This window comes from Saccoglossus kowalevskii, chromosome 21 (assembly GCF_978046115.1).
Source record: "Saccoglossus kowalevskii chromosome 21, keSacKowa6.1, whole genome shotgun sequence".
Classification (NCBI taxonomy): Eukaryota; Metazoa; Hemichordata; class Enteropneusta; family Harrimaniidae; genus Saccoglossus; species Saccoglossus kowalevskii.
The window spans coordinates 17003274-17016415 of NC_140661.1; the positions used below are offsets into that span (position 1 = coordinate 17003274).

General features: G+C 36.7%; 1 long non-coding RNA gene across 1 annotated transcript; it reads left to right on the plus strand.

Moving 5' to 3' along the window:
• Positions 1-11269: 11269 nt before the first annotated feature.
• LOC146729667 (uncharacterized) lies at positions 11270-12096 on the plus strand. The gene is made up of 2 exons (XR_014928093.1): positions 11270-11416; positions 11914-12096. It is a non-coding gene; the product is annotated as an uncharacterized LOC146729667 (long non-coding RNA).
• The last annotated feature ends 1046 nt before the right edge of the window (positions 12097-13142 follow it).

Below are 13142 nucleotides of genomic sequence, written 5' to 3' on the forward strand. Positions count from 1 at the left end.
GCTACTGCAATGAAAAAAATGTGACAATCACTGATGGTGAAGCCACAGAGTCAGTTTCAAGCATATGTTTTTTTGGTCAAACTGCTAGATTTTTGCAAGAGTGTGTTGAGTGTCGAAAACAGCGGTTGGTGTACTCCACAAAAGAGTTGTCAGTGAGAGACAAAAAACTATGTTTGCCATGCTGGTTTCTGAATTTGATTATACTTGTGGTTTTCTCTACATGGCATAGCTGTTGTACGACTGACTATAAATTTGCAAAGCCCGATGGAGGTTTCCTTCTATAGCTCAACATTGTAATACCAAACACCTGCTTCTACTGTGGTGGAAACGAAGGAGAAATTGACCAGAATCTGAAAAAAAAAACTTCAAGAGTGTCTTTCCAATTTGTGCAGTGTCAGGGGATAATTCTCTTTCTCTCGGGTTCTCCACACTTTCAGGGGGGAAACTCGTCTCGTCTCTCTATCTCGTCCCCTTGAGGTACGGGATCGGGAAAGTCACTTTAACTTTACAGTCAAATAAGGCACACACAACGAAATACGTTTCAGCTCTCGTCTTAGTCGGTCAATCGAGCACTCTATCAGACACAGCGCCCTGGGGAAAAGTCCCCAAGACTATCCAAGGCTGACCCAAGACTCGCCCAAGACTGGACTGCCTCAAGGCTCGCCCCTGGACTCTCTCGGACTCAGACTCGACTGCCCAGGACTGCCTTCTCTCTCTACTGCGTCTATCGTAGAGTATTCGCCAAGACCCTCTCAAACTCTCTTTATTCATTTTCAAAACTCTGACCAATTACAAAGCAGTAAAAAGACTCTAGGGCGTAACCTTCAATCATAAAGCCAATCACACTAAGTACTGAATACGTCATATCTTTTGATTAATCGTTCACTACATTAATAACTACGGATGTCAGAATAGCGACGGTATCTTGTAATTAGTTCCAAATCACTGAGCCAAGTTCCGTCCAAAACTTCAAATAGACCTAAACGATGACAGACATAACACAGCAATTCAGCTAATAATCAGTTAATTAAGTCGGTTAACAGATACGCAAAAACAAATTCATGACACATCCCTTCACCCAAACTGAGATATGCCTCTTGGCATTGCACGTTCATAAATCAAAGATACCGTCAGCCACTCATCGTCATAGGGTTAAATACAATACTAATAAAAGGAATAAATCAAAAAGAGTAAAACACACTAATTAAGTACAATGATTATAAAGTCTAAATACAATGGTTATAAAGTCACAAATATCAACGGTTATGAATAAAAAAAAACAAGGGAAAGGCTACCAATCGACTCGCCTTTCTCAAAACGGTCCGCTGAGGGTAACCCTTCGCTGCACTGTCTCCATTACTAAGGTTACAAACTCTATATCAAAAGGTCAAAAAAAACTAAGGCGTGGCGGTGTAACCAAGCGATCAGCCAATCGCTGCAGTCGACAGCATGATCACGTGATTACCAGGGATGCGTCTCTGGTTAAAGCATTGCAAAGCGGTAACTGATAAAGAATGAATGAAAAGCTATTAATCAAACTCCTGTCATATACGCTTATAAACTTCAACTGAACTCAAAAGTCGTTAATCTAAACAAAAGTCATTCGGCGTGGTAACGGAATGCAAAGACAAATTCGCTTTCATAACACATTACTTCTCTGGCAATTAAGACGGGAAATGCTAAAACGATAGCAACTACTGAATTACATAAACCTGTCAATCATGAACAAAAGCTTGCGTTATCAAACAATACATATATAAGCGCACAACACTCTCATCTCAAAAAGGCATTAAAAAACGTTACAAAGGTGCTATCAACTCAAAAAGCGTCAGAAGTATTCCGGAAAACAACACATAAACAAAAACAACTCTTAAAACGTCGATATCTCTGTACATCGACAAATCTCAAAACTCTTAAAAAAAACACGTGGGGGCATCATTCCTCCCATCATAATCCGTACTCATAAACTCTTTAAAACTCCATCAAACTTCACAAAACTCAAAACACTGTGTTGCAAATACTTGTCCACTGAAACGCGCTTAAATCGTTATAAAGGACCTCGCACGTCACTAAATATCATTTCAAAACAAAAATCTGGGCGCTTACATAACATACAATTCGACATCACAAAAAAAAAAACGGTAAAAACAATAGAAAAAAACAGCAATACATTACATTACTGAGCAATAGGGTTAGGAATGTGGAAAAGAGTTCAACGTCCTTGAGTTACACAGTGTCAGTTACAGTGTCCAACGAGCGGTTCTCTAAGCAATACACAGATAGCTAAAGTCAAAGTCTATAAGCGTCTCCTCTTGTCATCGCGTTAGCCGGGTCGTTCTTTCATCTTCTTGTCTTTAATGTCGCTCAATTCTTAATTATACAGTCCTATCCGGTACTCATCCTTCATAAGGGGTTCAGAGGTCTTCATCTCTTCAGCGTTATACATCGGTGCCATACTGTTAACGGTGTTAGTCGTCGAGCGCGGTTTCGTCTCTGCCATCGAGCCGGTTAGTTTGGTTCACAAGAAAGACACATCTTCGCCATTTCACTTTTCTTCACAGGATGTCAATGTGCGTAAGACGCAATGCCCAGGGTTCTCACACCACGTATCAGAGGGAAAATTCTTTTTCTCTCGGGTTCTCCACACTTTCAGGGGGGAAACTCGTCTCGTCTCTCTATCTCGTCCCCTTGAGGTACGGGATCGGGAAAGTCACTTTAACTTTACAGTCAAATAAGGCACACACAACGAAATACGTTTCAGCTCTCGTCTTAGTCGGTCAATCGAGCACTCTATCAGACACAGCGCCCTGGGGAAAAGTCCCCAAGACTATCCAAGGCTGACCCAAGACTCGCCCAAGACTGGACTGCCTCAAGGCTCGCCCCTGGACTCTCTCGGACTCAGACTCGACTGCCCAGGACTGCCTTCTCTCTCTACTGCGTCTATCGTAGAGTATTCGCCAAGACCCTCTCAAACTCTCTTTATTCATTTTCAAAACTCTGACCAATTACAAAGCAGTAAAAAGACTCTAGGGCGTAACCTTCAATCATAAAGCCAATCACACTAAGTACTGAATACGTCATATCTTTTGATTAATCGTTCACTACATTAATAACTACGGATGTCAGAATAGCGACGGTATCTTGTAATTAGTTCCAAATCACTGAGCCAAGTTCCGTCCAAAACTTCAAATAGACCTAAACGATGACAGACATAACACAGCAATTCAGCTAATAATCAGTTAATTAAGTCGGTTAACAGATACGCAAAAACAAATTCATGACAGCAGCATGCACAAGTGAAGGGTAACATGCTGCATGATACCCTATGGAAAATAAATGAACATTGAACATGGAAACTTGAATAAAACTTGAACATGGAAACTTGAATAAAACTTGAACATTTAAACATCTTTGAAACTTGTTTTTTTCACATTCTATTCAGTTTGCCTCAGTTGAACCAGATATTAACAATTGTCCTCAATGGCTGTTTGTAAATTCTGAGACCAACAACATCCATTGAGTATGATACTTGATATCTTGGTGGTGTAAGTAATTTAAAACTAACTATTATCAGTTGACCATGTGAGCAATTTTGATCAATATAAATATTTATGATCTCAAAATATAAATTCAATTAATATTTGGGTATTGAATAAGGACCCAGATATATTCATGCTATTTATATTTTTTTAGATGTTTGAATGCAAAAAAAAACTAAAAAAAAATCCGACCTACCCTACTTGTTCTTTTCTAGCTCGATACCTGAAACACACCTTTTTTAGGCATTAGGTGAACAAGGTGGTATCATAAGTTTTTATTCAGATTTTCCATCCAGCTATATGATTTCGTTTTGTTTTTGGATTATCTGTATGAGAATTTGAAACACAAAACTCGTAGTTTGCTTTGCGGGACTGCTTAGCAATTGTGTGAAAATACAGATTGTCAGGGAGTGATACCGTGCTTGCAGAATGTATGCAAGAGGTCAGTTGTATACATATATGGTGTTCTGTGAATGTTAACTTATTCTTATTTCCATCTGTGTCCATTTTGTATAGTTTCCATAAAGCACTGTGTTTAATATAATCCAATTAAGAGTCAATACGGATATATTGAGTATTTAAACAAAATGCGTATTTTTTGGATTTTTTTCTATGAACTAGGTTTGCAGTAACTAAGCTAATGTTGATATACTTCATAATCAAGTCATTATATCAACATTAATTCCAAAAAAATACAATGTTAACTATTACTTCACGTTCTATATAGTAATACCACTGAGAAAGTATCTGATATACGACCGAGGAAACATGTCGTGTGCCTTGCACAATGTTTTAATGTCCTAATGTTTTGTTATTTGCCGTATTGTCTGGTTTTGAAGGCAGCGCTTTCAACAAATTGTACGCGGAGACACGTGATAAAGGTTCCTAGTCAGCACTCACATGGAGAACATAGTGATGTTGTCTATCATCACGTACAAGAAATGCCCACTATGTTCTACTTTCTTTTTTAAGAAGAATTAACACCATTGGAACTAGTTGTTGTTTAATTTCATGTTCTATCTATGTCTTCATTATTCCCCTTATTAAAATCACCTCATACTACCCAGGCATTTTGGTCATATTAATTAAATGCTGTATACCCATATACCCTACCAAGTTAAAGATGAATAATACGATACGAGTGGTGTTTAATTCATCTTCCTGTGACCTTTTTTATTTTCTATTAAAAAAACTTTAATTTTTACTAAATACACTTTCGTTTGCGCTTTTATGTTACGTTATCCAAAAGAAGGTACATACAATGATTCAATACATATTCTATGTTGAAAGTGTCAATACTTGTAAAGAATGTTTGATATTTGAAATTCTGTTTTATAAAATTTTCGCTTTTACAGCACATGCACGTGTGTTCTCTCATTTGAATATTGTGTTTTGTGAGTGTTGACTGAAATGAGTTCCGTGTAATGTGTACGTTACTGAGATGATGACATTGTAAACGCACAATTGAAAAACTGGCACATTTAAGTATGCACACTATAGTTTATTGTAGAATCGTTATTTGTTCTTAAAGGCCACCGGCCTATTTCACAATATACATGGACATATCAATACATAACTAATTCTTTCCTGATGTCAAAAATCCCCTCATGTTAATACATTCTTGTCTCAGAATGTGTGCTTTATGTACAAACATTGCTAGTCTTGTGATTATTTGGTCAGATTTATTTGACATAAGGCCAGACTTTTTTATTCCTTGTTTCTCGAGTTTTTATAAGGCAATTTTTTTGAGGAGGGCGGAAAAAAAATAATATTAATTCTTTTTTTCCATTAGATTTGTGTGATTCTCAAAGAATTGTAAGTGAGATCATTGATCGGAGAGAAGAAATGAAATAAAATGTTATTCCATGTATAACCTTGTTTCTCATCTGCGCGATACTTCGGTACTTTGATCATGATACTCCCACGAAAATGCAACTTGGATTTGGTATGCGGCGGGCGGTAAAAAATGAAGATAAAAACAATATTTTTTAGCAATTATTTGCGCTTACAAGTCGGCGGGCGCGAAAAATTACGCTGAAATAAAATTTTATTTTTATTTCATTTTCGGCTCCTGTTCATTCGGCGGGTTCGCGAAACAAGGGATAATAAAAGTCTGGCCTAATGGAATACAAATTTCCTAATGTTGGATAAGTATATGACCTAAGGGTAATATTTTTTTCTAATGTTTTCATACATAGGGCATTTTAAAACGAAGTGGAATTCATCCTATATTTCAAGGGATTCACATATTTTACATATTCTCTGTTCTACATCCAGTCCCACAAATCTACCCTGTTCTATTTCAAGCTTATGACTAGTGCACCTGATACAAGCAAGATCCCTTTTTAATTTATCACAATACAAATATACTTCTGGGTGAAATGAAGTTTTGATATTTCGATATGTCCGCAGCCTCTCTTTTGAGACAACATCCCCCACCACTCTTGCTTAAATATATCAGATGCTCATAATCATAAAATATCATAATATATCAGATGCTCATCAGACGGTCATAAATAAGTGTACAAATGCATCAAAATCTCCTGGTTCCTGCCATACCCATACCTCACCCATGCACAGATAATGGATATATTTTACTTTTGTTGCCCAAGATTGCCTATCATTATTATGAAGTGAAATAGCCAACTCATATGTTTGTCTAGTGATTCTATTTTGAAACATTTTTAGTAGTTTAAACCAGTATTTGAGACATTTCATTTCTCAAATAGTGCACATATTCATAATTTCTATAAAAATAACTAGCCGATACTAATAATTACAACCCAAAATGACGATAGTAGTTCATTCTGTTATTGGTAATGTAAATGCTAAGATTATATCTACATCTTGACTGTGGCGTAAATATGGCGGCCATTGGGTAATGGGCACAATGGCGCTGACTCGCGGAGATAGACCTTTACGACACAGTGGATACCTTAACTATGTCAATAAACTAGTCCTCCCCGTGCTCGTATTTACCTGATCTTAATCATTTTTTTCAAATTAAATCTCAAATAGTGCACATATTCGTAAGCTCTCTAAAATAACTAGCCGATACGTCATTGCCTGCGGCGTATTTCGAGTTATACGTATACAGACATATGACAACCAAACTGACGGAAAATTTGATAAATAAGGTGACTCTGCTAACTTTGATATAAGATAAAATTAAATACATTTGAACGAGCACTAAAATTCAGTTTAGAACGTCCGGAAACGAGCAAAATGATCGTCGGCGTTGCGCACGCTATATCTAAGTCTCTTTATGTCGTGCTTATGTGTTCCCATAAGTTTTATGCAGACGTCATGATAACGTAATATTCACGCAGGTGCTGAAGTCGAAGGGAGTTTTATCCCTGTCATTTTAAACCCCTTTACGTCGGCCTAACGTGCTCACACCCGTTTTAACTAACGCCGTGTTAGAGAGGCAAAAGCCAAGTGTCCACACACAGTCCCTCTGTGGTCTACACGATAACTGGACATAAGTATGTTGTTTACTTTGCACGTTATGATAATTTAACTTTAATGTTTAACGCACAGCAGGTGTACTCACGAACTATGACTACAGTGGACTCAAACATCTGCAGTCATGTCGTTTGTTACAGTGGCGAACACACCTCACAAAAACGAACAGCCTTTTCAACACGGCTGTTTGGTTTAGCGATTAACTCCCTATTTGACAAGTACACATCGATTGTACTGTTTGTCCAGAGAGAACTAAACTATTACGGTTGGCTGGCGGTACGCAACTCCGCATTGAAGTGCTATATGTATATATGCTGCCAAAAGGGGTCCCAAATTCACCACTTCTGTCTGAAAAGGGGTATGTTATTTTACCCAGGTCTGTCTGAAAAGGGGTGTCCATTTTTCATTATTTCTGTCTGAAAAGGGACCATATTTTCCAAAGACAGTCTCTAGAGATTGAGTGATCCAACAATCAGGAGAATGAAGCTGATTTTTTTCTTTTTGTAACTTCATTTCGATCGTCAAAGTCTATCCCCGGGAGTCAATCTAGGTAAATAAAAATAGCTGACCACCCCCGATTTCCCAGAATGAATAAACCTTAAACGGATCTTCTGATATTCGCTGTTTACCATTTATGCTTACTGTCTGGAAAGGGGTATCAAATATACACAGTTTGTCTGAAAATAAGTAGGCTATTTGAGTTTATTTCTGTCTGATGAGGGGTAGGGGTTTCAAACAACCAGCTACACACCCCTGTCAGTATTTGTTTCAAGTACCCCCCCCCCGGGTACGCAACAAATACACATTTCTGGAATATGGGCTGTAAAATATGGGCGTGTGTCCTTGCGTACAATTAACAAATACCGTCAGCAGTATAACAGAAACAGGGAAATCAACAATTTTGTGTTTTTCGAAAACTGTCTACAAACGATTATTATGGTGCTGTGTTTCGCTAGCCTATTTGTAATAATTTTTATTTGCAGAAAATTTAAAACAATATCTTGAGGGGGCGTGGTAATCTGAAAAGGTGAACGCAAATATAGACATGCAGTGAGGCGTAGGATAGTTATTCGCCTTCGAAAGCGAGAAAAACGCTCATGACGGCAGACGCTAGAAGTTGTCTTGTCAAGTTCAGGTCCCCCTAGCGGTGGATTAAAAATAATACTAATAAAGAAGATTTGTTATTTCGAAACTAGTCGTTGAGGGCGCAGAGTACGGTACAAATAAAACCTGTGACTGGATTGATGAATATGCAGTTAGTAATAGTTGCCGCTTCAGGTCTCATGCCACTAATCAACCAATGACCGTCCGTAGGTCAATTTAAATACCTTGCAAAAACCAATGACATTTTTTTTCTCAGGTACGGTGATCCCTGTATGAGGGCGTTATCACCTGGGTCAAAGGTGATACTAACATATTTTGTCTTTTGTTTACTACTCACCGGCTGTTTACCTGTGGGTTTATTCTTAGTGTATTTGGATGTTCTAATCTTGGTATTTTTTCAGTGAATTCTCTAGATGCAATCCAAATACAGTAGGTGTGACTTGTTTACCTGAGATTTGTAAGAGTTTGAGCTGGCCAACATCTTAGTTTTTTTCATGTGGTTAATTACTGGCATGGTGATTTCCCATTTTTGAGCCCTGTTTTAGACTTTGTTCATCGTCGTCGTCTATGGTGTTTCAATTAGTGGTATGAGTCTTGAAGGGACAGTTTGCCTAGGACCACCTGAGGTTGTTGCTTCAACCATAATTATGGCTGTATTCAATGGAATTTAGTGAGTTTTTTGGCAGATCTCATCTTACATAACCAAAGTTTACTTTGACCTATTTATTATAAGTTTTGACCTCTCTTGACCTTGCATAGATCTGATAATTATGAAGTTGTGTGTTCAAGCACACATTTCATGAGATCAGCTCCATTTATATGGCAGGTGATGTGCTAAGTAACTAAGAATCTTTTTTATTTTACCATTTTTCTTGCTTTGTATTCAACTATTTAGACACATGAGAGTAATTTTCACCAAGAAATATCATATTTTGCTAATTTGTAATTTTGTATATTTTTGCCCTAATCTTATTAACTTTATTTAGGTTGGGTTGTGGTCTTTAAATATAAGCGTTTTTATAAAACTGGTCCAAAAATTGTATTCATTCGTCAATGAATTATTCACGTCACAACTAATTTCAATGGCTCTCGGAACTCAGAGAAAAATGCTCATCCCCATTTATGGGATTTTTGTCTTAATATCACATAATGGCAGACAATATTAACAATTTGTAGTGCGATCATTACTAATTTACCCCATTAAAGTTCAATGAGGTCTAATTCTCAAATATTCTAATTCATTTTCAAAATTGTGTTGCATATATTGTCACTGACAAGAGATTTGCATACTGTCAGTATATTGGCCAATTTTTTGAGCTTAGTTTGCTAATTATTCCCATCTTGAGTTTATTATTTAACAGTGCTTGCGTCCCCCCCCCCCGCCATTAATCAGAAATGCTGTTGATTTGGATTTAATTTGATCTGGGATGTGTAATATGAGTATTTTATATCTAGACCCTTTTGTGGTTGGAATATTTTTATTTTTTTTTAAATCATGAAATTGTTTCTTCGAACTACATTTTTTCACATAAGATTTCATTAAGCTCTTTATGTAGAGCAAATTCCATGTGTGGCCATGGTAAGTCAAAGAAGCACTGTTGTGTTTTTGTATATCCAAGGTTGTCCGTCATAGGTCTCTGGCCTAAATGCAGATACCGTAGAATTGTTTTTTTTTATTAATTGGAGAAATAATGAGCTTCTAAATTGAGACTTTTGATTCAATAGAATTGTTTTTAATAATTATAGTGATAAACTATCTTTAATAGTCATAATTCCATGAATGTTTTTTAGAAATTAATTAAAACTACTAATCATGACAAATGTTGGTCTGTACTTGTATGTGGTGAATGAGGATATTATACTTCACAGTACTGCGTCTAAGAATCTGGCTTATATACATTGCCTACCATTTAATTTGGTGTTATTCTGAGTGTGTATGTTGCCAATTTCTACAACTAATCATCTGGGTAATGGGCGCCACCAAGTGGTAGATTTTGATAAATAACTCCCAGGGTTTAAATTTGGGGGATTTTTTCTTTGCATGGGAAATTACTCGCCTAATGATATTCCGTCAAATACAAGATCAACAAGAACTTTATTAAACCTTAATTATTCTCTTAAGATCTCACACCACTAATCAACCAATGAACGTTTTGTTTCTCGGGTTCTCCCTGTTTCAGGGCATGATAACTTAGGTCAAAGGTGAGACTAACTTGCTGTCGTTTGTTTACTACTTTGATCTACTTCTAATCTTGGTGTTTTTCCTAGTGATTTCTCTAGGTGCAATCGTTTGAGAGTTTGAGCTGGCCAACACGTTAGGTTGTTTTTATGTGGTTGATTACTGGCATGTTGATGACCCGTTTTTGAGCCATGTTTTCAACTTTGTTTATCATTTAGCAATCTCCTCATATATTAACATTTTTGTCTATTGAGTTCCAATTAGTGGTATTAGCCCTAATTCACAATACACCCATATGTCAGGTGTTCATGGGGTGAAGCGGGTCTTGGATGTACATGGTTAGAAGCAATGGCGAATCTCATTTTTTTTATTGAAGACTGCGGACTGACGCTGTGAATGGCAATTGACATAATAGCAGCATCGTCGGTAGAGGGCGCAACAAGGATAGATGATAGATTCACGTAGCAAGGAATTCCCTACTCCACATTCGAACGCGTTATCATTTTCTCGATTAGAATATCATTGCATGTCTGCAATGTTCACTGTCATCTATACACTGATTTCTGCTCTAAATATGTTTTGCCTTGCGTTAGTGAAACAATATAAGGCATATACGGCTTATATAAGGTTCGCATATAGTTACATAGTAAAGTATCACATTTTCTGCCTGAATATTTATAAATTTTAATTTTTGAATCGTACAATGTATTTATATACAATATAAACTTATATAGTATACGTTTTATTATCGATGAGTCATTCAAATGTGTATATGGAGAGTTTCATGGCTGGCCAATCTGATTAAAATCTGATGTAGTGTATGGGCTTTAATTATTTTGGCTATAAACTTATTTTAATTTTATGTGTTATTACTTTTGTTTTTATTTTATTATTTTACTTTGATTTTGATTTTGTGATTTTTTTTAATTCCGCCCTACATACATCTGACCCGATGCCTATGCAACGAGATTTCAACGAGACCCACTATCGACGATTTTAGTCAACGAATCACAGACCTCCTACTATAGCGCACATGGTGACGTCACCGGGCAGATTCAGGGGGCAAACACACTCAAATAAAATGGCGGATTATACCGACGTTAGCGACCGAGAAAAACCCGGCTTTTCGGTAAGTTTATCATTGTCAAATGCAACGAAAGTAATTTTTTTATGTTTATATTGTGGCTCGAATGGTTCGAGTTTAGATCGTTATTTTGCGTAGTTATTCTGGGAGTGACGATTTTGTTTCCACCGGTTCGACCGAACATCGGTGTATTTTTCCAGTCGCTTGCCTTGGAGACGGGTGATGTTTTGTTGACGATCGGGCCAAAATCGTCTACGGTATTGAAGCCGTAGCTGTAAATATACATAAAAATGTATCAACATTTTGCACATTATACAATAACTCTTTATTAAAGTAATTGAGCTGATTTGGAGTGGAATAAAATATTTTTTATTTGGAACACATCGCAATTGATCAGGAAATATGTTTTTGCTCCAATTTTCTGCGTCGATGCCGTGGGCCGGTGACCGTTATACAATTTAAAATCAGTTTGCATTGTTTACTATAGCTGTTTACAGTGTTCTAATCATTACGATTTACTTATTATTTTGCTTCCATTCTAGATAATTCTGCTCAGTGTTTGATGTAAAATTGAAGCGATGACTGAATAAACGAACCTTGGCTGGCGAAGATGTATCAGGAAGTGTACACATTTGTTGGAAGTGAAAAAAATATTCAATGTAATGACAAAAATTGTAAAATGCTTCGGAATTTCTTCTGTAAATAAAAATATACTAGCAATTTTCTATTAATGGTTTATTCAAGTGGGCAAAATATAATGTACAGAAAGATTGCCCGTAGAGTATCGCTACACTGAAAAGTAAGCAACCGACAGCATGTATAAAAGGGCGGCTGTGATTGGCTGTTACTTACGCGAGATTTGAACGGGACTTACATAGGCGTCGGATCAGATGTATGTATGGCGGAATTAAAAAAAATCTCAAAATCAAAGTAAAATAATAAAATAAAAAGGCATTAATAACAAAAGTAATAAAAAATAAAATTAAAATAAGTAATTAAAATAATTAAAGCCCGTACACTACATCAGATTTTAATCAGATTGATGGCTGGCAAACCATGGGGGTTAGTGGAAATGAAAAAAATAACAGAAATAAGAGACAGGGTGGGCTTAACAGGTGTAACGATGTTGGACTGGGTTATGAAAGAATCACAGATTTGCTAATTTTGACGAGATGCATAAAATATTGATAGATCACGCCGTAATTTTGTACGCCATTTCCGTACTCGTATTTCGAACGCTGGTGGCGCGGTTTTTGATTGCCCTGAAATATTTCCAGATCTTATATATTGTTTTGTTGTAATTTATTGTATTCAATACCGATTTTATTTCCTGTACTGCCTCAGTTGTGGTGATATACATTCACGAAGTGATCCCCACCCCGTGACAGTGGACGAGCTTGAAGGGAGATATCTATTATTAGATCTGTATTGAAGATAAGTTTCTGAATACCGAGTAGCCCCACAAGGGCCTCGCAACATAAACATTCGTGCAAGCGGCTTGCTTCCGTACGGCCGCTAGGAAACAAATTAAATACCATACGGAAAGTAGTTAATACCATACTTTAGGCAGACTTGAATAATTTCGACGTCACAATGGAATATGTGCATAAATCAGCATAACGTATGACGTCACAGTGGGGACATTTGCATAAATTATTTATTATGTATTTTCACAAATTACCATGAATGGGAATTTAAATTATTACAAAGTCACAAGCGGATAAATTAGCATAAATTATCATAAATTAAATATTTTATAATCCATGGAGTG